Source organism: Pongo pygmaeus, chromosome 15, assembly GCF_028885625.2.
Source record: "Pongo pygmaeus isolate AG05252 chromosome 15, NHGRI_mPonPyg2-v2.0_pri, whole genome shotgun sequence".
In the NCBI taxonomy this organism is placed as follows: Eukaryota; Metazoa; Chordata; class Mammalia; order Primates; family Hominidae; genus Pongo; species Pongo pygmaeus.
In genome coordinates, this window is record NC_072388.2 from 21,354,925 (window position 1) to 21,382,032 (window position 27,108).

The 27,108-nt window shown below is 39.5% G+C and overlaps 1 protein-coding gene across 1 annotated transcript in view; it reads left to right on the forward strand.

Annotated features, from left to right (window-relative positions):
- Positions 1-1,080: 1,080 nt before the first annotated feature.
- Positions 1,081-27,108, forward strand: part of RNF212B (ring finger protein 212B) — an 81,815-nt gene continuing 55,787 nt past the window's right edge. The window contains exon 1 of the mRNA XM_063651440.1: positions 1,081-1,157. The gene's annotated coding sequence lies outside the window, so the exon portion shown is untranslated. The remainder of the gene's footprint in view (positions 1,158-27,108) is intronic.

The window sequence follows — 27,108 nt, forward strand, 5'->3', positions numbered from 1 at the left end:
GCAGTGCACATTTGAGGTAAGCTCTGGCATGAAAGCCACAGACAATAACAAACATAGATGATGCTGGGGTGGAAAAAAACCTTTCCCAAATTGTACTTTTTATACTTAGAGGGGTAAGAGAAAGTGTTGCTTCCATAAAACAAAACAGGAACACTCATAAAACAATAGAAAGCTCTTAGAAATTAAAATGTGATGAAAGAAGTTAATATTCTGTAGAAGGGTTAGAAAATAAAGTTGAGAAAACTCTAAAAGATAGGTTAAAAAGATGAAAAGACAAAATATAAAATTAGAGGACTAATTCAGGATTTTCCAACATCCGACTAATGGGAGTAAAACAATACAAAACAGAGAGGAGAAAACGAAGAAATAATGCAAATAATGCAAAAACAATTCTGGAAGTGAAAAACACGAGTGTCCACGTTGAAACGGCACACTGAGCACCTAGAACAATAAAAGATAAAAAAAGAAAGTCCCACATCAAGGCACATCATGAGGAATGTTCATACTACTGAGAACCAAAGAGAAGATCCTGAAAACTTCCAGCGAAGAAAAATGGGTTACACATACAGAATGTTACCAGAGGCCGGGTGTGGTGGCTCATACCTGTAAACCCAGCACTTTGGGAGGCAGAGACAGGCGGATCACCTGAGGTCGGGAGTTCTGACCAGCCTGACCAACATGAAGAAACCGTGTCTCCCCTAAAAATACAAAATTAGCAGGTGTGGTGGTGCATGCCTATAATCCCAGCTACTCGGGAGGCTGAGGCAGGACAATCGCTTGAACCCGGGAGGTGGAGGTTGCGGTGAGCCGAGATTGCGCCATTGCACTCCAGCTTGGGCAACAACAGCGGAACTCCATCTCAAAAAAAAAAAAAGAATGTTACCAGAATGGCACTGCCTTTCTCAGCAGCAATACTATTATAGAAGTTTAAATGGAACAATGTCTTCAAAATTGAGAAGGAATATGATTTTCAACTCAGAAAATTATACATAGCTAAAGTATCAATCAAAAGTGGGTATAAAATAAAATCCCCATCAAAATATAAGATCTCACATTTACCTCTCTTGTGTTCTTTTTCAGAAAGCTGTTGGAGAATGTGCACCACCAAAATAAGGGAATAAGTAAAGGAAGAAGAAGACCCTGGGTTCAGGAATAAGGTACCACAACTAGAGACAGTCAAAGAGAATTCCTAGGATAAGAGGGTGAATTAGGACCAGACAGCCACCCCTCCAGAGGGAGTGCAGAATGGAGGACTCAAAAGGATGTCTCCCAGAAAATAAAAATGCGGCTGAGGATTACTTGATGTTTGGTAGCCTGGAACATAGTATCCAGGGGGTGGATTTATGTTTTTATCAAATGAGTCTAAGAACTAGCGATAGTGACACAGAAAAGCAAGCAAATGAAAACATGAGGCAAGTATTAATTTCAAGGAATTGTTTGATTTGGCTCAACAATAAAGAATACATAGATAGTCATAATAATGCATACTAATAGAAGATTTAACAGAAAAAAAGGAAGGATGGAAAGAGAAGAAGAGTGGGGGTAGTTATTATAAGTTTTATAGTACAGTATGACTTTTAAAACCATATACTATCTTTTTTTTTCTGAGATGCAGTGTCATTCTTGTTGCCCAAGCTGGAGTGGCAGTGGCGCAATCTTGACTCACTGCAACCTCCGCCTTCTGGGTTCAAGCGATTCTCCTGCCTCAGCCTCCCAAGTAGATGGGATTACAGGAGCCTGCCACTACGCCTGGCTAATTTTTGTATTTTTAGTAGAGACAGGGTTTCACCATGTTGGCCAGGCTGGTCTGGAACTCCTGACCTCAGGTGATCCACCCACCTCGGCCTCCCAAAGTGCTGGGTTTACAGGCATGAGCCACCATGCCTGGCCTCATATACTATCATTTAAAAATTAAAAACAAAAGAGGAAAATAGGTAGCAGACAAGCACTACATAAAAATGGCAGCAATGGTATTATCAGTCACATAGAATTTAAGGCAAAAAGCATCAATATATATAAAGGAGGCCAATATAAAATAATTAAAAGAACACTCAAGAAGATATGACAACCTTGAACTTCCATGTACCTAAAAATAAGGCTTGAAATATATGAAGAAAAAATTGATAGACTTGAAAAACAAATTTGAAAAATTTGCAATCATTGGGAGAAATTTTAATGTATCTCTATTAGAAGCTGATAAATCAGCCAGGCGCAGTGACACTCACCTATAATCCCAGCACTTTGGGAGGCTGAGGCGGGCAGATCACCTGAGCTCAGGAGTTTGACACAACCCTGGGCAACATGGTGAAACTGCATCTCTACTAAAATAAAAATTATCTGGGCGTGGTAGCCCACCTGTAGTCCCAGCTACGTGGGAGGCTGAGGCATGAGAATCATATGAGCCTGGGAGGTGGAGGTTGCAGTGAGCTGAGATCGTGCTACTGCACTCCAGCTTGGGCTACAGAGTGAGACTCTGTCTCAAAAAAAAAAAAAAAACCAAACACAACGCTGATGTGTCAAACAGGCCAGAAAAATTAGTAAACAGATAAAATATTTGAACAAATTAACAAACTTGATCTAACAGATTTCTTAAGAACCGTGCATTAAAAAATAGAGACTATACATGATTTCCAAGTATGCATGGCATATTTAAAAACATTTCAATTTACTGGGTCACAGAGGAACTCTAAAAATTTCAAAGATGTGAAATCATACAGCATCACACAGATTCTTGGGTCACAACAAAATTAAATTAGCAGTCAACAATTAAAATAGAAAATAAGGTAAAGACTTTTGGGAAATTTGAAAATGAACTAAATAACTTGGTTAAATAATAATAATGGAAATTATGAAATAACTAGAAGTTAACTGACAATGAAAGTACTGCATATAGGAGCCAGGTGTTGTGGTGCATGTCTACAGTTCTAGCTATTCGGGAGGCTGAGGTGGAAGGATTGCTTGATCCCAGGAGTTCAAGACCAGCTTGGGCAACATAGTGACACTGTCGCTACAGAAAAAAAAAAAAAAAACCATCAGATGCAGCTAAAGTAGTATTCTGAGGTAAATGTAAAGTCTTACATATTTAGAAAACATGACAGATTTATAATAAACGAATTAAGCTATCAGAAAAACCAAATGGAATTATAAGTGCTTGACTTGTAGCCCATCTTCACCATGTCTCTTGTCTACCTCTAAGGCTTCGATCTCCTTTGTTCCCATGATTCACCCTCACTGCTCTAGAACCAATTGTTTTGTAACGCTCTTCCTTCATTATAGTCTCATTTCTATTCAGTAATTCAATTTAGTGCTAATTCTCCCCTACTTCATGCGCTCATTTCATGTGCTCAGTATCTTCTTCCAACACTCCCTGGACCTCCACACCTCAAATGAAACCTGTGCTCTCCCGACAGCACATCCACCCTCCTAATACTCCTCAGTAGAGATGGGTCCTTGCCATGTTCTGATGGCACCTGGACGGTGGAAGGGACTAGCATGTATTGAGCAATCACTATGTGCCAGACACTTCATGTAACAAGGAATTTCGTCATGTTTAATCTCATTTAACCTTCCAAACAACCTTTCAAGGTAAACGTTGTTTTGCATTTTACAAAGGAGGCAACGCGTTCAAGATTATGTGACTTGCCAAGGACACACACAATGGCAGAGCTGTAATTGGACTCTAAATCTTGATTGACCTCACTGCATTTGCTCTTTTCACTGTGCCACGGGAGAAAAAAGGTACAACATTCTTTTCTATCTCGGTTGCTTTCAACCATGACATTGTTATTTCTCAATTCTTCTCTGGATGCTTAGTACCACTTGGTCACATCCTCAATTGCTGCTGTCTACTGACCTCTGAAAACTTCCTTATGGACGGGAGCACCTGGCTTAGCATTTACTCTCCAAATCAGAGCCTAGACACTTAGCCACCATGGAAAAGTGCCTTTTACCAGGTGCCGAAACATTTCTTTCTGATTGTAACTACCAATCCTCTGAGTGCCCACTGTCTCTCTGTCATTATTCTTTCTGCTGTTTCTCCAGCCTGCCCCCCTCCGCCGTTCTTCACTCTGAGGCCTGAGTAATCATGCCAAAATGCATGGCCCAACCTCTGGCTGGCTTCCAAGCCCACTCTGCGTCGCCACTGCTCTCTGTGCCACAGCCACACCAACCTCCTTTCAGTCCTCAAATGACTTACCAAAGGGCTCAAAAAAAAAAAAAAAAAAAAAATAGAAACAGAGGCCTGCTCTGTCACACGGGCTGGAGGGCAGTGGAGTGATCATAGCTCACTACAGCCTTGAATTCCCGGGCTCAAGCAATCCTCCTGCCTCAGCCTCCTGAGTAGCTAGGACTACAGGGCTGCACCACCATGCCCAGCTAATTTTTAAAATATTTTTATAGAGATGGGGTCTTGCTATGTTGCCCAGGCTGATCTTGAACTCCTGGTCTCAAGCAATCCTCCTGCCTAGGCGTCCTAAAGTGCTGGGATTACAGGCATGAGCCACTGTTCTAGGGCCCAAAGGGTATTTTTTGTGTCCATGCTCTTCCTTCTGCCTAGAGGCTTCTCTTCCCCCTTAGCCTAGTTCACTGCTATTCATCCTTCTGATCTAGCACAAGTGTTACTTCCTCAAAGAAGCCCCCACCCCATTCCTGGCCCTAGAGTGTGTTCCTTGTTTCAGAGTCCTCACTTGTGATAACTAGAGTGATTTTGTGATTAATGTCTACCTCCCCAACTAGACTGCAAACTCCATGAGCGCAGGGACAATGGTGCTTTTTTTGCTCAGTAATGTCTCCAGGGCCCAGTACAGTGCCCAGGACTAAGTAGGTATCCAATTTAAAATTGCTGAATGAATGTATATAGGACATGTATGTGGTAGCACTTGGTGGACAGTTGGATATATGGTATCCGTAGCCCAGGAGAAAGATTTGGGCTAAAAAATCAGATTTAAGAGTTATTAGTACATAAGTGGTCACTGATGTTATCATCCAGAAAGGGTGAGAAAAATATAATGAGAGGCCAGGCACTGTAGCTCACGCCTGTAAGCCTGGCACTTTGGGAGGCTGAGGCAGGTGGATTTCATGAGGCCAGGAGTTTGAGACCAGCCTGGCCAACATGGTGAAACCCTGTCTCTACTAAAAATACAAAAATTAGCTATGTGTGGTGGCACATGCCTGTAGTCCCAGCTACTTGGGAGGTCGAGGCATGAGAATTGGTTGAACCCGGGAGGCGGAGGTTGCAGTGAGCTGAGATCATGCCACTGCACTCCAGCCTGGCAACAGAGCGAGACTCCATCTCAAAAATAAACAAGTAAGCAAACAAACAAACAAAATACAAAAATTAAGCTGGGAGTGGCAGTGCATGCCTGTAGTCCCAGCTACTTGGGAGGCTGAGGCAGGAGAATCGCTTGAACCTGGGAGGCAGAGTTTGCAGGGAGCTGAGATGGCACCACTACACTCCAGCTTGGGCCACAGAGTGAGACTCTGTCTCAAAAAAAAGAAAAAGGTTAATAAGGAGAATATGCCACGCAAAAGGAAACCACATGCACAGAGGCACAGGGTGAGACAGTCTGATTTAAATTTAATGTGACTGAAGTTTGGTAAAGCCTTTTACCAAATATTGAGAGATGCAAAAAGAAATGTAGATTATGAAGAGTTTAGTGCCATGCTCATTAAATTGCCTTTAAAATGTTGGGTAATTTTAAGCAGAACAGTGATTGGATCTGGCAGCAGTGGTGGGATGGAATGGAGCTGGGCAAATCTAGGGGCAGGGAGCAGTGAAGAGGCAATTAATCAAAGCAAGGAATAAAGAAGGACTGAAATAAAGCAAGAGTGGCCAAAATAGAAAGAAACGGATTTAAGATATATTTATAAAATGTGTATAATCAATGAACAATTGTACTTCTAGAAAATTACTTTTACATATAATTGCATGAGTGCTCAAAGATAAATGGATAAAGATGTTTATTACAGCATTTATTGCAATAATTAAAAATTGGAAACACTCTATATCAATATGGGATTGATTAATTAAATTCAGGTGTAATTAATCAGCTAACTTTTGACAAGAACTATGTATAAAGATAAAAATGAGCTATCAACTAAATAAATTATAGATATTATGTATAATACCACATTTTAGTTTAAGTGTATATAATATATATGTATGTTGTGTGTTGGTATATACATTGAAAGAAATTCTGGAAGGATTTATATAAAGGCTGTCAACCATGTTTGTCTTTGGGGAATAAGATCAGAGGCGATGGGCTTTCGATTTCTAATTTATAAACCTGTGGTTGGGCGCGGTGGTTTACGCCTGTAATCCCAGCCCGTTGGGAAGCCAAGGCGGGCGGATTACCTGTCTTGATACCACCAAAAGGAAATTTTAGATTACTTTTAGATCTAGGAATTTAGCTTAAAAGGTATAATTATAGGGATTTAATTTCTTTTAAGGTTAATTGTGGCCAGGCGCAGTAGCTCACGCCTGTAATCCCAACACTTTGGGAGGCCGAGGAGGGTTGATCACTTGAGGTCAGGAGTTTGAGACCAGCCTGGCCAACATGGTGAAAGCCATCTCTAATAAAAATACTAAAATTAGCCGGGTATGGTGGTGGGCGCCTGTAATCACAGCTACTTGGGAGGCTGAGGCAGAAGAATCGCTTGAACCTCGGGGGTGGAGTTTGCAGTGAACCAAGATTGCGCCACTGCACTCCAGTCTGGCGACAGAGCAAGACTCTGTTTCAAAATAAATAAAATAACAATACTTTATAAACTTGTGTTTTAATCTTTTTTAACAACTAAATGCAACGTGATTCTGGATAGAGAAAACATTTTTTTCTCTTTTTCTTTTTTTTTTTTTTTTGAGATGGAGTCTTGCTCTGTCGCCCAGGCTGGATTGCAGTGGCACGATCTCGGCTCACTGCCAGCTCCGCCTCCCGGGTTCACTCCAAGAGTAGCTGGGACAACAGGCACCTGCCACCATGCCCAGCTAATTTTTTTGTATTTTTAGTAGAGATGAGGTTTCACCGTGTGTTAGCCAGGAAGGTCTCGATCTCCTGATCTCGTCATCTGCCTGCCTCGGCCTCCCAAAGTGCTGGGATTACAGGTGTGAGCCACTGTGCCCGGTGTCTCTCTTTTTCTATAAAGGATATTTGTGGGAAAATTGGCAAAATTTGAATAAAGTTTCTAGATTAAACAATGCAATATCAATGTTAATTTCTTGATTTTGATAATTGAACTTTGCTTATGTAAGAGAATGTCCTTGTTTCTAGGAAGTATGTATTTAGGGGTAACAGGGCATTATGTCTGCAACTTATCCTCAAAAAACACAGAAGAAAACAATAATGGAGAGAGAATAACAAAGCAAAGATGGTAAAATAACATTTGGAGAATCTGGATTATGGTAAACAAGAATTCTTTTTCTTTTTCTTTTCTTTCTTTCTTTTTTTTTTTTGCTAGTCAAGTGAAACAGTGGGAATGGAGAAAGAACAAAGAAATCTGTAAGTGGGGTCTGGGTGACGTGGCTCACGCCTGTAATCCTAGCACTTTGCGAAGCTGAGGGGGAAGGACTGCTTGAGCCCGGGAGTTCAAGACCAGCCTGGGCAACATAGGGAGACCCCCACCACCTCTACAAAGAAAAAAAAATTTTTTTTTAACAGCCTGGCCCAGATGTGGTGGCTCACATGTGTAATCCCAGCACTTTGGGAGGCCCAGGTGGGTGGATCACATGAGCCCAGGAGTTCGAGACCTGCCTGGCCAACATGGTGAAACCCCGCCTCTACTTAAAATATAAAAATTAGCTGGGAGTGGTGGCGGGCACCTGTAATCCCAGCTACTTGGGAGGCTGAGACAGGAGAATTGCTTGAACCCAGGAAGCAGAGATTGCAGTGAGCTGAAATCGTGCCATTGCACTCCAGCCTGGGTAACAAGAGCAAGACTCTGTCTTAAAAACAAACAAACAAAAAATTAGCCTGGCATGGTGATGTGCACCTGTAGTCCCAGCAACTTGGAAGGTTGAAGTGGGAGGACTGCATAAGCCCAGGAGGCGGAGACTGCAGTGAGCTGTGATCATGCCACTGTGCTCCAGTCTGGGCGACAGAGTCAGATCCTGTCTCAAAAAAAAAAGAAAAGAAAAAAGAAATCTATAAATGGTTGTGCTCAATTAGTTGTAAACACCACTGTGCTTGGACAGACCAAAATTCTTTGTTCTACATTTGTACTTTTCTGTATATCTGAAATTATAAATGGAATGTTTTAAAAAAGGTCTAGAACAAGATATAAAGTCGGCTACCATTTGAGTGTGTAAAAATGGAATATATGTAGATATTTGCAATGTGCAAATGATCTGTGGAAAGATACACAAGAACTAGTACTATTAATGGTCTTCGGAAGTGAAAATTTGGTGGCTGAGAACAGAGGAAAAATGAGGACTAATTATTTATTGCATGCCTTTTGATAGCTTTTGAATTTTCACTAATTTGCCTATATTAAAAGTAAATATAATTAAATAAGCAAATTAAAAATTATTTTAAAAAACAAATATAATTAAAAAATAATACAAAATATTGTATAATATACAAAATATATAAAATACAAAATATTGTATAATAAAGAATTTCAAACATTCCCCAAAGGAGAGAGAATAATACAATGAACTCTCATATATCAGAATTCTCACCCAGATTCTACAATTATCAAGATTTTGCTATGTTGTTTTATCTACCTATATCCCCCTTCTATGTCTTGTCTTCTTTACTGAAATGTTTAAAAAATAACTACAGACATCATGCTATTTCATCCCCACATATCTCAATAAATACCTCTGAAAAAAATTATGGAATTGTCTTACATAACTCAAGGCCATTATCACACCTAATGAAATTAACAATAATTCCTTGGTATCAACTAATATCCAGTTTATAATCAAATTTCTTCAAATATCAAAAAAGGTCCACATACTGGAGCCAAGCGTGGTGGCTCACTCCTGAAATCCCAGCACTTTGGGAGGCTGAGGAGGGTGGATCACCTGAGGTCAGGAGACCTGCCTGGCCAACATAGTGAAACCCCCGTCTCTACTAAAAATAAAAAAAAATCAGCTGGGCATGGTGGCGGGTACCTGTAATCTCAGCTACCAGGGAGGCTGAAGCAGGAGAATCACTTGAACCTGGGAAGCAGAGGTTGCAGTGAGCCGAGTTCGCGCCATGGCACTCCAGCCTGAGAACAAGAGCGAAACTCTTGTCCAAAAAAAAAAAAAAAAAAAAAAAGATCCATATACTGTATGTGAACACTGTACTCTAGCTGGTAAGTCTGTTTCTCATGGTATATGGGTTAATAGTTCTCAAATGGCTTCACATATATACTGGGGCTGAACAAATAAGTAAATGTATAGTGGATTTTGGGAGGAAGGGTTTTCACTATCAGAAAGAGAAGTAACATATAAGCAAGGAGGGAAAAATAGAATGAGCCCTTGGGTAATGGATTAGAGTTGGTTAGCTAGCTTGGTATATATATATAGACAGAAATATGTGTATATACATGAGTCGGTATACACACAAATATTACCTAGTGCTATACCTCACGCTGTCCACTGAGAGGGCCTAGAGGCAATGACACCCCCATAGCAATGGGCACATCTTGTGTCCAGATTTTGGTTTCAAAATACTGTGAACTCTGAAAATTTGAGACAGGTCTCAGTTAATTGTTTATTTTGCCAAGGTTGGGGACGTGTCTGTGACAGCCTCAGGAAGTCCTGAAGACTTGTGCCCAAGGTGGTTGGGTACAGCTTAGTTTTATACATTTTAGGGAGGCATGAGACATCAATCAATATATGTAAGAAGTACAGTGGTTCAGTCTGGAAAGGCAGGAAGACTTGAAGTGGGGAGGGGGCTTCCAGTTCACAGATAGGTGATACACAAATGGTTACATTCTTTTGAGTTTCTATTAGCCTTTCCAAAGGAGGCAATCAGATATGCATCTATCTCAGTGAGCACAGGGGTGATTTTGAAGAGAATGGGAGGCAGATTTGCCCTAAGCAGTTCCCAGCTTGACTATTCTTTTAGCTTAGTGATTTGGGGGCCCCAAGCTTTACTTTCCTTTCATATTTTCCCCCTTTTCTTTTCAAAAATCTTTTGGAGAAGGCATTTTACAAGAAAATGAATCTCTGATCTCAGGTTTCATTTGATCTCTCATGGCAAGGATGGTTTATTCCTAGACAGGTAGGTCCCGAAAGCTGGTTTTCAGCAGGTTGTGAAGTCTCATGTCCTGTGAAGGAAAAATAGTGGGGACGAAGGGAGAAAAAACAACAAACAAAAGAACATTCCTGGAAAATCTATATAGGCCACATTTCTCTGAAGTCTATAGTCAGTAGGCAGGTATGAAAGTGGCTTATGTATGTAAATAGGTTGCTGTTATTTTCTTCTGAAGTTTAAGTTGTTTAGTTTCAGTTCGCAGGGCTTTAAGAAAGCACAGCTTAGTTTTTGGTGACTCCTAATTAGGAAACATGGGAAAAAAAGAAGGAAAAAAAAGAAAAAAGTTGAAAACATTATTTTGAAGACTTGTAGCCAAGAAACAATGAGAATTCAGCCCAAACTGTAGAACATAATAAAAAATTTAAAAAAAAATTAGGCAAGACTAGACTCTAACAACGAGTGTACTATCGTATTGAAACATTTTTTTTTCTCTCTCTCTAATTTCCCATTTTACTAAAGATAAATCATGGTAGGATTGGTTTGCTTATTATGCTTGGCTGAATTATTTGTATACAGTGCAGCAAGAATAATTATTTTTTACATAGGCTTTTAAATGGGCTTTGATGAAACTTTGTTCCATAGGAGGAATCTCAGATAAGATTTTAAAGCTGAATCCAGCCATAAATTTGTGCCATCAAATGCCTACTAGTTGGGTGAATTTCCTCTCCCCCAAGTTTTTTTTTCTGCGACAGATTCTTGCTCTGTCACCCAGGCTAGAGTGCAATGGCATGATCTTGGCTCACTGCAACCTCCGCCTCCTGGGATCAAGCGATTCTCATGCCTCAGCTTCCCAAGTAGATGGGATTACAGGTGCGTGCCACCGTGTCTGGCTAACTTTTGTAATTTCAGCAGAGATGGGGTTTCACCATGTTGGCCAAGCTGGTCTCGAACTCCTGGCTCAAGTGATCCACCCACCTCGGCCTCCCAAAGTGCTGGGATTACAGGTGTGAGCCACTGCACTTGGTCTGAATTTCCTCTCCTCTTGAGGGTCCAAGATAAATCTGGGGCTTCCGTGCCTGTCAGAAAGTGGTATTCTTTACTTACCACACGCCAGAAACCCTGTACACAGACTGTGCATACAAAATATGAGGCCAGTTTTTCCAAGGGCTTTATTGGCTTCCTAAGTCAAGTTTGATTCCTTATAGGAAAGCACACCATTCCAGTCAAAGCCTTGGTAAAATTACCAGTTTCTTCAATTGTGTCCTGTTAAAAATGAAAACAGATTCTTATTGCACTTATGCAACTAACTGTATTGCCATAAGTTAAGAATACTCACAAATAGTTTTCAAATTCTGGAGAAAATCAATTAGAGAGAAATAAATATGCTCCAAATTTTGTTCATGGGATTATACTAAATTGTTGAAAGCTGTCAATAGCTCAAAAGAAAAGTTTTAAGACTCTGAAAAACAGAATAAAGGATCAACATTTTAAGCAAAAAGTCAAAAAGATTAGTTCAGTCCATGCAGTTAATTCCTGTTCTGCTTGATATTCATGAACATTTTAGCTCTCCATGAGTCCTGAAAGTTTTTTCTCTATTCTGATGTCACAATCTCCAAAGCAATCAGAAATCTGCATTCAAGAGCACCTGTTATAGTTTAATAGCTGGTTATAAAACCATCTTCTAAAGAGGACCAAAACAAGGCAGCAATTGTCTGTGGATGACAAAAAGTTTTAGGGCAGCCATAGTCGAAAACATAATTGACAAGGAAATTTGTTACCTCTGTGGCACACAGTAATTTTAACTTAACATAAAAATTATTGTTACTGATAATGTACACTAAGTTATATTAGAATTACAAGTTTCTCATAATTTTGGAACGCATACCAATAACATTTATACAAATACAGCTCAAAGAAACCAAATAACCATTTCATATTTGACAATGCTTCCTGTATAATTTTTACACCAAATAAACCAAATTATATTATTTTTGGACTTTAGGGAAACTAATATCTTAAAGGAGTAATTAGGTTAGAACAAGACATAATTTATATTTTAATTTTGGAAAGTTTGTCAAATATAAAAGGTTTAAAACACTTGATATTACAAAATAGGATTTCAGGTCATTGTAAAGTAATCTGTTTATCCAAAGTGGTAATTCAAGGATTTCAAAAATAGTGAACACCTTCATTCACTGAGAGAGGGGACTTAATTTTCTAAACCTGAAGCCCTAATAAAAACAGCATGGAGCCAATTCCATTTGCTTTTCCAAATTTTTTAAGCAATCTATAAAGTTTATTCTTCAGTATAAAATATAACTTCCATATGCCTTTTATAACCTTTATAACCTTTATTAGGAGTTGGAGGCCGGGCACAGTGGCTCATGCCTGTAATCCCAGCACTTTGGGAGGCCGAGGTGGGTGGACTGCTTGAGGTCAGGAGTTCGAGACCAGCTTCACCAACATGGTGAAACCCTATCTCTACTAAAAATACAAAAATTAGCCAAGCGTAGTGGTGTGCACTTGTAATCCCAGCTATTTGGGAGTCCGAGGCAGGAGAACTGCTTAAACCCAAGAGGAGGAGCTTGCAGTGAGCCGAGATTGTGCAACTGCACTCTAGCCTGGGCAACAGAACAAGACCCTGTCTTAAAAAAAAAAAAAGCAGTTGGTTAATGCGTCACAAAAAACTTGTTAATTTAATACAGGGGTCCATATACTGGTTTTTGCATCAGTGTGCTTTTGACACTGATGATTAATTTATAGAGAAACTAAACTTATTTATCTTTCCAAATCGGCCCTTACAATCTTCGATCTTATGTGCCCACCTCTTCCGTGATAGTCCTTGGGCCTTGAGGAGTTGAATAGCTTTAATTTCTTGCCCTGTGTCTCAGGAATGCATTTTATTTTGATTGGCATCTTCTACAGGGCCTAAAGATAAGGCTTTAATTGCTGTCAGTGTTTAGGCTGGGCGTGGTGGCTCACGCCTGTAACCCCAGCACTTTGGGAGGCCGAGGCAGGCGGATCATGAGGTCAGGAGATCGAGACCACCCTGGCTAACACGGTGAAACCCTGTCTCTACTAAAAATACAAAAAATTAGCCGGGCGTGGTGGCGGGTACCTGTAGTGCCAGCTACTCGAGAGGCTGAGGCAGGAGAATGGCGTGAACCCGGGAGGCGGAGCTTGCAGTGAGCCGAGATTGGTCACTGCACTCTAGCCTGGGCGACACAGCGAGACTGCCTCAAAAAAAAAAAAAAAAAATTGCTGTGAGTGTTTAAAATTTAACAGGACTTGGTGTCCATTTTAGACCCAGGAGTTAAAGCCCTCTAACTCATTGTTACAAGGACTTTATTTTATTTTATTTTATTTCATTTTATTTTGTTTTATAATTTTTCCATAGGTTTTTTGGGGAACAGGGAGTATTTGGTTACATGACTGAGTTCCTTAGTGGTGATTTGTGAGATTTTGGTGTACCCATCACCCAAGCAGTATACACTGCACCCTATTTGTAGTCTTTTATCCCTCATGCCCCTGACCCTTACCCCCAAGACCCCAAAGTCCCCAAAGTCCATTGTATCATTCTTATGCCTTTGTGTCTTTATAGCTTATCTTCCACAGATCAGTGAGAACATACAATGTTTGGTTTTCCATTCCTGGGCTACTTCACTTAGAATAATAGTCTCCAATCTCATATACCACAATTTCTTTATCCACTCGTTGATTGATGGACATTTGGGTTGGTTCCGCGATTTTGCAATTGTGAATTGTGCTGCTATAAACATGTGCGTGCAAGTATCTTTTTTGTATAATGACTTCTTTTCCTCTGGGTCTATACCCAGTAGTGGTATTGCTGGATCGAATGGTAGTTCTACTTTTAGTCTCCCTTTTTTTTTTTGAGACGGAGTCTTGCTCTCTCACCCAGGCTGGAGTGCAATGGCACGATCTTGGCTCACTGCAATCTCCACCTTCCGGGTTCAAGCAATTCTCATGCCTCAGCCTCTCAAGTAGCTGAGATTATAGGCGTGTGCCACCACACCTGGCTAATTTTGTATTTTTAGTAGAGATGGGGTTTCATCATGTTGGTCAGGCTGGTGTTGAACTCCTGACCTCATGTGATCCACCTGCCACGGCCTCCCAAAGTGCTGGGATTACAGGCATGAGCCACCATGGTGGGCCTTACTTTAGCTATTTAACGAATCTCCACACTGTTTTCCCTAGTGGCTGTACTAGTTTACATTACCACCAGTAGTGTAGAAGTGTTCTCTGATCACCGTATCCATGCCAACACCTACAGTTTTTTGATTTTTTGATTATAGCCATTCTTGCAGGAGTAAGGTGGTATTGCATTGTGGTTTTGATTTGCATTTCCCTGATCACTAGCGATGCTGAGCATACGTTTGTTTGCCATTTGTATATCTTCTTTTAAGAATTGTCTATTCATGTCCTTAGCCCACTTTTTGATGGAATTGTTTGTTTTTTTCTTACTGATTTGTTTGAGTTCGTTGTAGATTCTGGATATTAGTCCTTTGTCAGATGGATAGATTGTAAAGATTTTCTTCCAGTCTGTGGGTTGTCTGTTTACTCTGCTGACAGTTCCTTTTGCCGTGCAAAAAAACTCTTTAGTTTAATTAAGTCCCAACTATTTATCTTTATTTTTATTATATTTGCTTTTGGGTTCTTGGTCATGAAATCCTTGCCTAAGCCAATGTCTAGAAGCATTTTTCCAAAATTATCTTCTAGAGTTTTTATAGTTTTAGGTCTTAGATTTAAGTCCTTAATCCATCTTGAGTTGATTTTTGTATAAGGTGAGAGATGAGGATCTAGTTTCATTCTCCTACCTGTGGCTAGCCAATTATCCCAGCACCGTTTATTAAAAAGTGTCCTTTCCCCACTTTATGTTTTTGTTTGCTTTGTCAAAGATCAGTTGGCTGTAAGCATTTGGTTTATTTCTGGATTCTCTATTCTGCTCCATTGGTGTATGTGCCTATTTTTATACCAGTACCATGCTGTTTTGGTGACTATGACCTTATAGTATAGTTTGAAATCAGTTAGTGTGATACCTCCAGATTTGTCCTTTTTGCTTAGTCTTGCTTTGGCTATGCAGGCACTTTTTTCATTCCATATGAAGTTTAGAATTGTTTCTTCTAATTCTGTGAAGAATGATGGTGGTATTTTGATGGGGATTGTGTTGAATTTGTAGATTGCTTTTGGCAGTGTGGTCATTTTCACAATATTGATTCTACCCGTCCATGAGCATGGGGTATATTTCCATTTGTTTCTGTCGTCTATGGTTTCTCTCAGCAGTGTTTTGTACTTTTCCTTGTAGAGGTCAACAAGGACTTTAAAAGCACGTATACAAAGATACATGGATGAAATATCTTAGTTTAAAAAAAGTTTTATCTCAGTTTTTTTCCTAAGAAAACCAAAACTTAATAACAATATTTGGACTTTCTGGTTTGTCCTGAACATCCCTCCTTCTGAAACAACCAGTCATTTTATTTTAGGACTAAAAATTTACTATAAAAGATTCTTTCTCATATACAATTATTTCTCTTTAAGCTTTCTTACCACACACACAAAAAATCTCTTTATTTTTATAACTTTCTTTACATCTATTTTTTATTTCCTGGTTCCTTTTACCTTGTTTTAAACATAACCTTTAAATAAGCTTTGAATTAGGCAAAAATTTTTCACTTTTTTTTAAAAAAGGACACCCCTTTTTTTTTAAGCAAGAATGTTTTCCTACAATATATATTTATTGGAAAATACCCAAATAATAAAATATCTATTATTTAATTTAACTTTATTTCTAAATTATGACCAGTTTGTCTACAAGTATTTATCCCATTACATTTACCTAATTATTTTATTTTAACTGTTTACCTAGATTACTTATGAAAACTGTGATAGTCATGATTTAAAACTATGAAGCTGCCATTGCAAAATTATAACTGAGACAGTGGAAAAAGATTTGACCTGACTCCATATTGCTCTTAACTTCCAAGCTGTCCTTGTTCATTCCTGGGCATAGGCTGAACTAACTTTGGGAAGGAACTGAGTTTATAGTTCAGCTTTGAAACAAAGACAATAACAGTCCTTTCCCAAAACAAACCTCCTTACTGTCTGTGGACCAGACTGCCTAAAGCCACAGGATTTGAAGTTATGGCAATCTTATTAAATTCAAAATGCAGCTATTTTTATTAAACCCATATCAATGTCTTATTTATTAAAAATTACACAAGCATAGATCATTCTGTTTTGGCCTGGGTTTATAGTTTTGTAACTCCTATGCCAAATTTTGACATCTTACAGTATTTGGCAGGGATAAGTTGAAATTTGCTTGATTAATAATGCAAACCAAGTGTATGCTGGCAATTCTGTAGACATTTCTAATAGTACTTTACTAGTAATTTTAAAGCTAGTTTATTTATTAAAGATTTTACTTATTACATAAACCTGAAAAAGCATTTGACTAGTGTTTTTTTTTTTTGAGACAGAGTCTTGCTCTGTCAGCCAGGCTGGAGTGCAGTGGCAGGATCTCATCTCACTGCAACCTCTGCCTCCTGGGTTCAAGCCATTCTCCTGCCTCAGCCTCCCCAGTAGCTGGGATTATGGGTGCGCACCACCATGCCCAGCTAATTTTTGTATTTTTAGTAGAGACAGGGTTTCACCATGTTGGCTAGGTTGGTCTTGAACTCCTGACCTCTTGATCCACCTGCTTTGGCCTCCCAAAGTGCTGGGATTACAGGCGTGAGCCACCATGCCCGGCCTAGTCTTTTCTTTTTTAGTATCTGATTTACATGCTTGTATTTTTCTTTAAGCCAATTAATTAGAGCTCTTTCATATGTTTTTAGTAGTGAAACATTTTTTACATAACACATAAATACATATAAAGACTTATTAGGCATGCTGACGGAAGTACATTTTATACATTTATAAAGACCCCCACCCCTTTTCTTTTTTTTTCCTATCTTAGACTATCAGATTCTTAATAACCTGTTTCACAAACCTAGGCAGTTGTCAGCTAAATAGCCTTAAATTTGCACATTAAAGGAAACAACTCAGGTGAAAATCAAATAGCAAAATTTACATCATAATGTAGAGAGAGAAAAAATGTGGTGGTGCTAGAGGGAGACACTTTTATTTTTCTTTGAGTCAAATTAAACATAAAATTAAACTACACTATGTCTTAAAAACCCAAGAGTAGCCTCTGTTGCAGTAACTATTTTAGTAAAAAAACAAACAAACAAACAGAAAAAAAAATCAGGTGAAAACAGAATTCAGATAACTGAGAAGAAAAAGAAAAACAAACTTTTGTTAAGAAAAAACAAGGTCTTAGAAGAGAAAAACCAACAACAACAACAACAACAAACAAAAACATGAAGGCCTTTCAAATACAAACATGCACACATACACACACACATCTTGGGTGTGTTATCCTTTTAATTAAGCTGATTTTTAACCATTGAGCTCCTTAAAATTTTTTTTCTTTAAATCTTATTACCATATTTCAGCTAGGACAAAATGCTGCTATTTCCGAAGTACAGCCAACAACTAGAGTTAAGCAAAACTAACACTAACAATGATCACACAAATTATACGATTTCTGAGTGTTCTAAGTGTAAGTAGGAATTAACACCAGCTGGCTGGTAAATGCTAACTTTAGTCATTTAAAAGGAATTTGCAAGACAGAATCCCAAACCAGTTTCTTACCTAGTGATGGGTCTCAGGCTGTAGACTGCTCTCTACTATTCTAGAGGCAGGAAAAACAACCTCATCTTCCCTGTTGGAAGCCAGCTCAAATTCCATAAAGGAGTTACCTGCCTTTCATCGTCATGGAAGCAAGTAAAACTCCAAAAAACAAAAAGAAGAGTTGTACAGCAAAATAAACTTTAGATCTCCACCAAATTTGGGGAGATCAGGCATTCTCTGTAGAGGGTATTTTCAGACCTCAGCAAATTGTCCTATTGGTTTGAGCCATAGAGTTAGCTCATGCTGGTACCAAGCACCGATAGGAGATTTGTCAAAGGTGGGGGGCATCTCCACTCAGAATCCCCCCATGGTTACCAAAATGTGAATCCTGAAAATTTGAGACAGGTCTCAGTTAATCTAGAAAGTTCATTTTGCCAAGGTTGATAACACGCCCCCCCGTGACACAGCCTCAGGAAGTCCTGACAACATGTGCCCAAGGTGGTCGGGGTACAGCTTAGTTTTATACATTTTAGGAAGACATGAGACATCAATCAATATATGTAAGAATAACATTGGTTCAGCCTGGAAAGGTGGGACAACTTGAAGCAAAGGTAGGCAGACTCTAAGCCGAGAGGGGGCTTCCAAGTCACAGATAAATGAGAGACATTGCATTCTTTTGAGTTTCTGTTAGCCTTTCCAAAGGAGGCAATCAGATATGCATCTATGTCAGTGAGTACAGGGGTGACTTTGAATAGAATGGGAGGCAGGTTTGCCCTAAGCGGTTCCCAGCTTGACTATTCCCTTTAGCTTAGTGATTTGGGGGCCCCAAGATTTATTTCCTTTCACAATAAGGGCAACCTGGGCTCCTTGGAGAAATGGCTTTTAGAGCTGGGGCAAGGAAAGCACGAGATGAGTCGCACATTTCAAAAGACTTAGGAGTCAGCCGGATGTGGTGGCTCACACTTGTAATTTCAGCACATTGGACGAGAAGATTACTGGAGGCCAGGAGTTTGAGACCCTGTCTCTCCAAAAATAAATAAATACATAAATTAGTCCAGAGTGATGGTGTGTGCCTGTAGTTCTAGCTACCTGGAAGATTGGAGCTGGAGAATAACTTGAGCCCAGGAGTTCAAGACTGCAATGAGCTATGATCACACTGCACTCTAGAATGGGTGACAGAGTGAGATCCTATCTCTAAAAAAAATGACATGGGAGTCAACCTGAAAGTGCTCTTCCATGGCCAAAGCTGGAATAATTTGAGCAACAAAATAAGTAGCATACTATTGTTACAGGAAAGGGGTCCAGACCCAGACCCCAAGAGAGAGTTCTTGGATCTCACTCAAGAAAGAACTCAGGGTGAGTCCGCAGTGCAAAGTGAAAGCAAGTTTATTAAGAAAGTAAAGGAATAAAAGAATGGCTACTTCACAGACAGAGCAGCCCCAAGGGCTGCTGGTTGCCGTTTTTTTTTTTTTTTTTTCAGGCTGGAGTGCAATGGCGCGATCTCGGCTCACTGCAGGCTCCGCCTCCCGGGTTCACGCCATTCTCCTGACTCAGCCTCCCCAGTAGCTAGGACTACCAGCTACCACGCCTGGCTAATTTTTTGTATTTTTAGTAGAGACGGGGTTTCATCGTGTTAGCCAGGATGGTCTTGATCTCCTGACCTCGTGATCCGCCCGCCTTGGTCTCCCAAAGTGCTAGGATTACAGGCGAGAGCCACCGTGCCCGGCCTGGTTGCCCATGTTTATGGTTATGTATTGATGATATGCTAAACAAGCGGTGGATTATTTATGCCTCCCCATTTTAGACCATATAAGATAACTTCCTGACGTTGCCATGGCATTTGTAAACTGTCATGGTGCTAGTGGGAGTGTAGCAGTAAGGACGACCAGAGGTCACTCTCATCGCCATTTTGGTTTTGGTGGGTTTTGGCCGGCTCCTTTACCGCAACCTGTTTTACCAGCAAGGTCTTTATGACCTGTATTTTGTGCTGACCTCCTATCTCATCCTGTGACGTAGAATGCTTTAACCATCTGGGAATGCAGCCCAGTAGGTTTCAGCCTCATTTTACCCAGCTCCTATTTAAGATGGAGTTGCTCTGGTTCACACACCTCTGACAGTATTAGATTATAATCCAATGTATAAAATGTGTAAAAATATCTAATATTAGATATCCAATGTATAAAATATACATGCATCCATACTGATATAAACAAATGATTGACTAAAAAACTAAATGGTGGAGTGGAAACAAATCTTTACAGAAGACTTTGACTTCCAAATTTTAAATAATATATGTAGATACTTTTTCTTGCAGGAGGTAATGCTTAACCACTTTGAGGGTAGGCTGGATTGAGGAACTCTCTTTCAAAGAATAGATGGAAAGGGAAAAATACTAACTTTACAGTGGAGAAACCTGGCAACCACTCTCTTAAACAAGTGCTCAAAATTAATATCATCAGTTAGATATATGGATATGATGTACCCCTGATATGACATGATGACAGGGCACTTTGCCTCTGTGGTATTCTTTTAAAACATCTATGACTGGCCTGGTGAGGTGACTCAAGCCTGTAATCACAGCACTTTGGGAGGCCGAGGTGGGCTGATCACTTGAAGCCAGGAGTTTGAGACCAGCCTGGCCAACATGATGAAACCCTGTCTCTGTTAAAAACACAAAAATTAGCTGGCATGATGTGCGTGCCTGTAATCCCAGCTATTGGGGAGGCTAAGGCAGGAAAATTGCTTGAACCTGGAAGGTGGAGGTTGCAGGGAGCCAAGATTGCACCACTGCACTCCGCCTGGGCAATAGAGTGAGACTGTCTCAAAACACAAACAAACAAAATAAACAAATACCCCTATGACTAAGTTGAATCACGATACAAGCATCAGACAAGCACAAACTGAGGGACATTCTACAAAACACCTGACCCATTTTCCTTAAAACCATCAAGGTCACGAGACACAATGAAAGACTGAGAAACCATCACTGACCAGAGAATGCTAATGAGACATGACAATGAAATGCAATGAGGTATATAGGATTGGATTGTAGACCAGAGAAAGGATATTAGTAGGAAAATGAGATTTGAACAAAGTCTGGAGTTTAGTTAATCATAATGTGCCAATGTTGGTTTCTCAGTTTTGACAAATATCACATAGAAATGTAGGATGGGGTGGGCATGGTGGCTCACGCCTATAATCCTAGAACTTTGGGAGGCTGAGGCGGGTGGATCATGAGGTCAGGAGTTTGAGACCAGTCTTGCCAACATAGTGAAACCCCGTCTCTACTAAAAATGCAAAAAATTAGCCGGGTGTGGTGGTGTGAGCCTGTAATCCCAGCTACTCAGGAGGCTGAGGCAGGAGAATCGCATGAACCCAAGAGGTGGAGGTTGCAGTGAGCTGGGATCACGCCATTGCACTCCAGCCCAGGTGACAGTGCACTCCAGCCAGGTGAAAAAAAAAAAAAAGAAATGTAGGATGATAATATTAGGGAGAACTGAAACTGGGTGAAGGATATCCAGGAACTCTCTGTACTACCCTTGCAAACTTTTCTGTAAATCTAAAATTATTCCAAAATAAAAAGCTATTTTACAAAAAGATAATGAATAAGATAATGTTATAAACAGTGTTAAAGCAACAAATTCACTTTGGGAGGCCGAGGTGGACAGATCACGAGGTCAGGACTTCGAGACCAGCCTGGCCAACATAGTGAAACTCCGTCTCTACTGAAAATAAAAAAATTAGCTGGTCGTGGTGGCGTGCGCCTGTAATCCCAGCTACCTGGGAGGCTGAGGCAGGAGAATTGCTTGAACCTGGGAGGTGAAAGTTGTGGGGAGCCGAGATTGCATCACTGCCCTCCAGCCTGGGCAACAGAGCGAGACTCGGTCTCAAAAAAAAAAAAAAAAAGAAAAAGCAACAAATTGAACAACTTAGATAAATATGGACAAACTCCTTGAAAGACATAAACTACTAAAACACAGGCAAGATGAATAGACAACCTAAATATCTCTATACCTATTAAAATAATTGAATTTGTAGCTAAAAACCTTCCCACAAAGAAAACTCCAGGCTTAGATGGCTTCACTGGTAAGTTCTACCAAACATTTAAGAAAAAAATAATGCCAATTCTACACAAATACTCCCCAAAAGTTAAAGAGAAATGAATAGTTCCCCAATGATTCTTAGAGGTCAGCATTATTCAGATACCAAAATCATACAAAGATCGTACCAGAAAACTAAAGACCAGTTCCTCTCATGAACATAAATCCAGCAAATAAAATCAAACAATGCATAAAAAGGATAATACGTCATGAACAAATTTATCCCAGGAACACATAATTGGTTTAACATTCAAAAACAATGTAATTCACCATAGAGACACACTTAAAAAATAAAAATTATTATTATTATTATTATTATTTTTGAGACAGAGTCTCCCACTGTTGCCCAAGCTGGAGTGCAGTGATGCAATCTTGGCTCACTGAAACCTCTGCCACCAGGATTCAAGCATTTCTCTTGCCTCAGTCTCCCAAGTAGCGAGGACTACAGGCACATGCCACCATGCCTGGCTAATTTTTTTGTTTTTTTTTTTTAGTAGAGACAGGGTTTTGCCATGTTGGCCAGGCTGGTCTTGAAGTCCTGACCTCAAGTCATCTGCCTTCCTCAGCGTCCCAAAGTGCTGGGATTACAGGCATGAGCCATCATGCCTGACCAAAAAAGACAAATTATATTAACAGATGCAGCAAAAGCATTTAACACAATCCAATATCCAATCCTGACTTTAAAAAAATTTCAACAAATTAGAAATAGAAGGGAACATCCTTGAAAGGGCACTTAGGAGAAAATTGTAGCCAGCCTTATACATAATGGTGAAATACTGAATGCTTTTTCCCTATGATCAAGACTAAGACAAGGATGTCTGCCTTCACCACTTCTCTTCAACATTATGCTGATGGCTATGGCCACTGCAGTTAGGCAAGAAAAAATAAAGGTATACAAACTGGAAAGGAAGAAGGAAAACTGTTTTTCTTTTTCTGAGCTCTACTGCTTAAGAAGTAAAACTTAAAAGTGTTTTACTCACAGATGGCATGATTATCTATCTAGAAAATCAAATGCAATCTGTGAAAAAGCTCTATAATAATGGGGTTTGACAAGTTTGTAGAATACAAGATCAATAACAGAAAAATCAATTGTATTTCTACACTATAAGCAATCAGAAATTTAAATTTTATTTTTTATTTTTAAATTTTATTTTATTTTATTTTATTTTTTTGAGACGGAGTCTCGCTCTGTCGCCCAGGCTGGAGTGTAGTGGCGCAATCTCGGCTCACTGCAAACTCCGCCTCCTGGGTTCACACCATTCTCCTTTATTTTTTAATTTAATAGAGATGGAGTCTTGCTAAGTTGCCCAGGGTGGTCTCCTCCCACCTCAGCCTCCCAAAGTGCTGGGATTACAGGTGGGAGTCACCATGCCCAGCCAGAAATTTAAATTCTAAAAGACAATACCACTTTTTAGCTTTTGTTTATTTTTCTAAAATTATTTACTTTATTTCTTTTTACAATTTTTTGAAGTAATTTCTTTTTTGCCAGCCTAATAGTAGATTTCAGACAATATCATTTATGATAATATCAGCAAATATAAAATTATTAGGGATAAATCTGATCAAACATGTGAAAGACCTGTACACTAAAAATTATAAAACAGGCCAGGCACGGTGGCTCACACCTGTAATCCCAACACTTTGGGAGGCCGAGGTGGGCATATCACAAGGTCAGGAGATCGAGACCATCCTGGCTAACACGGTGAAACCTCGTCTCTACTAAAAAATACAAAAAAATTAGCCGGGCATGGTGGCGGGCGTCTATAGTTCCAGCTACTCGGGAGGCTGAGGCAGGAGAATGGCGTGAACCCAGGAGGCAGAGCTTGCAGTGAGCCAAGATCGCGCCACTGCATTCCAGAGACTCCGTCTCAAAAAAAAAAAAAGAAAAAAAATCATAAAACTTTACTGAGAGAAATTGAAGACCTAAATAAATGAAGAGATATACTTTGTTCATGAGATGGAAGACTCAATATTGTTAAGAAGTCAGTTTTTCCCAATTTGATCTATAGATTCAATGCATTTCCAATAAAAATTCCACCAGGAGTCAAGAGGTGGAAAGAAAAAGTATTGAGATAATTAATCCGCATTCTCCTGTCCCTCTGGGTATCAGCAAATCACTGCAGAGAGCTAAACTTCCACCCCGACTCGGCAGCAAGAAGGTGGTGGGAGTCAGCGCTCAGCTTTTCCTGGAAAGGTGTCAGTGGGACCCAGTGGGGAGCTGAACGCTTACCACTTTTAGGAACTGTGTGTTATACCTAAACAGGGTGACTGCATGCCAAATGAAGAAAGAAAGAGAGAGAAGAAGTGAGGAAGAGAGGTAGAGAGAGAGAAAGAGAGGCAGAGAGAGAAAATGATTCAGTCTCATAAAATAATACTCAAAATGTCCAGTATATAATCAAAAAGCACTCATCATACAAGAAACAGGAAAATCTCAATTTAAATGGAAAAAACCCCAACAGTCAACAGGCACTAACATTTCAGTGTTACATAGATGTTAACATTATCTAACAAGGATTTTAAAGGAGCCACCATAAAAAATGCTTCAATGAATTGGCTGTACCTGTAGTCCTAGCTACTTGAGAGGCTAGCCCAGGAGGATCACTTGAGCCCAGGAGTTCCAGGTTGTAGTGTGCTATAATGTAATCCATAAGCAACATAGTGAGACTCTGTATCTCTTTTTAAAAAGCTTCAATAAACAATTACAAAAACACTTATAAAATTTTTTTAAAGTAGAAAGTCTCAGCAAAGGAATAGAAGATACAAAGAAAAACTAAGGCTGGGCACGGTGGCTCAAGCTTGTAATCCCAGCATTTTGGGAGGCCAAGGCAGGTGGATCATTTGAGGTCATGAGTCTGAGACCAGCCTGGCCAACATGGTGAAACCCCATCTCTACTAAAAATACAAAAGTTAGCTGGGCGTGGTGGCACATGCCTGTAATCTCAGCTACTTGGGAGGCTGAGGCAGGAGAATCACTTGAACCCAGGAGGTGGAGGTTGCGGTGAGCCAAAATTGCGCCAGTGTACTCCAGCCTGGGCAACAGAGTGAGACTCAGTCCCCCCAATAATTAAATTAAATTAAAAATTTAAAATTAAATTGATTTAATTTAAAAAAAGGAGAACCAAATAGAAACCTCAGACCTGAATAATATAACCAAAAAAAATATTTAAACTTCATTGGCTAGGATCAATAACAGAATGAATAAAGCATAGGAAAAAGTCAGTGAACTTGAAGATAAATAATAATAATAATAATCAAAATAGAGAGAAAATGGGCCTAACTAATGTCAGGACTTCAGAAATCAGATTTAACATTTGTGTCATTGTAGTCCCAGAAAAAGAGGAGAAAAAGAGGAGAAAAATGAAAACATATTAGAAGAAATAATGGCTGAAAACTTTCCAAATCTGATGAAAGAAATAAGGCCATAAATTCAAAAAGCTGAGTGAGCTTCAAGAAGAATGAACCCAAATAAATCCATGCCAAGACATATCATAATTAACACTAATAATTTTCAGAAAAAAATAAAGACAAAGTCTTGATAGCTAGAGAGGAATGATACATTACTGATATGGTTTGGCTCTGTGTCCCCACACAAATCTCATCTTGAATTGTAATTCCAGTGTGTTGACAGAGGGACCTGGTGGGAGGTGATTGGATCATGGGGGCAGTTTCCCCCATACTGTTCTCAGGATAGTGAGTGAGTTCTCATGAGACATGATGGTTTAAAAGTGTTTGGCAGCTCCCCCCACCCCTCTGTCTCTCCTGTTGCCATGTAAGGTGTGCCTTGCTTCTCCTTCATTTTCTGCCATGATTGTAAGTTTCCTGAGGCCTCCCTAGCTGTGCAGAACTGTGAGTCAATTAAACCTCTTTCCTTATAAATTTCCCAGTTCTTTCTAGCAGCATCAAAACAGACTAATACAGTTTCTTATAGAGAAACAGAGATTCAAATGGCAGTGTATTTCTCCTTAGAAACCATCAATGCTTAAACCCAGGAATTTGAGCTTACAGTGAGCCATGATTGTGTCACAGCATTCTAGCCTGGGTGACAGAGCAAGACTCTGTATCTTTAAACAAACAAACAAACACACACACAAACAAACAGAAATCATCAATGCCCAAAGAAAATTGCACAACATTCTTCAAGTGCTGAAAGAAAAGAACTGTCAATCCAGAATTCTATACTCAGCAAAAATATTCTTTAGGAATAAGGTGAACTCAAGACATTTCCAGATGAAGGAAAACTAAGAAAAGGTGTCATGAGCAGGTGTACCCTAAAAGAATGGCTAATGGAAGTTCTTCAAACAGAAAGGAAATGATAAACGAAAGACACATGGAACACAATTAGTGAAAAAAGAACAACAGAAAGAGTAAAAACATGGGTAAATTGACTATCCTCCTCCTAGTCCTTATCCATTCTTAATGAGTTATCTAATTATGTTTCATATTGAATTATATTGACACCACTAGACTAAGTTATTTTATGCATGTATAATGTAATCTCTAGAGCAACCATTAAAACATTTGCCAGGTGTGGTGGCTCATGCCTGTAATCCCAGCACTTTGGGAGGCCAAGGCGGGCGGATCACGAGGTCAGGAGATCGAGACCATCCTGGCTAACTCGGTGAAATCCGGTCTGTACTAAAAATACAAAAAATTAGCTGGGCGTGGTGGTGGGCGCCTGTAGTCCCAGCTACTCCGGAGGCTGAGGCAGGAGAATGGCGTGAACCCGGGAGGCAGAGCTTGCAGTGAGTCGAGATTGTGCCACTGCACTCCAGCCTGGGTGACAGAGCGAGACTCCATTTCAAAAAAACAAAAACAAAAACAAAAACGAAACAAAACAAAACAAAATCTATACAAGATAATACATTCCAAAACATTATAAATAAATAAAAATGCAATTCTAAACAATGTTCAAGTAACCTACAAAAAAGCAAAAAGAAGTGAAACAGAGAAATAAAAAAACAGAGGAACATACAGAAAACAAACAATAAAATAGCATACTTAACCCCTAACATATCAATAAGTACATTAAATTTAAATGATCTAACTGTATCAATCAAAAGATAGACATCAACAGAACAGATTAAAAAACAAACATGACCCAGCACAATTTCCAAACAAATAAATTATGCTAAGTGAAA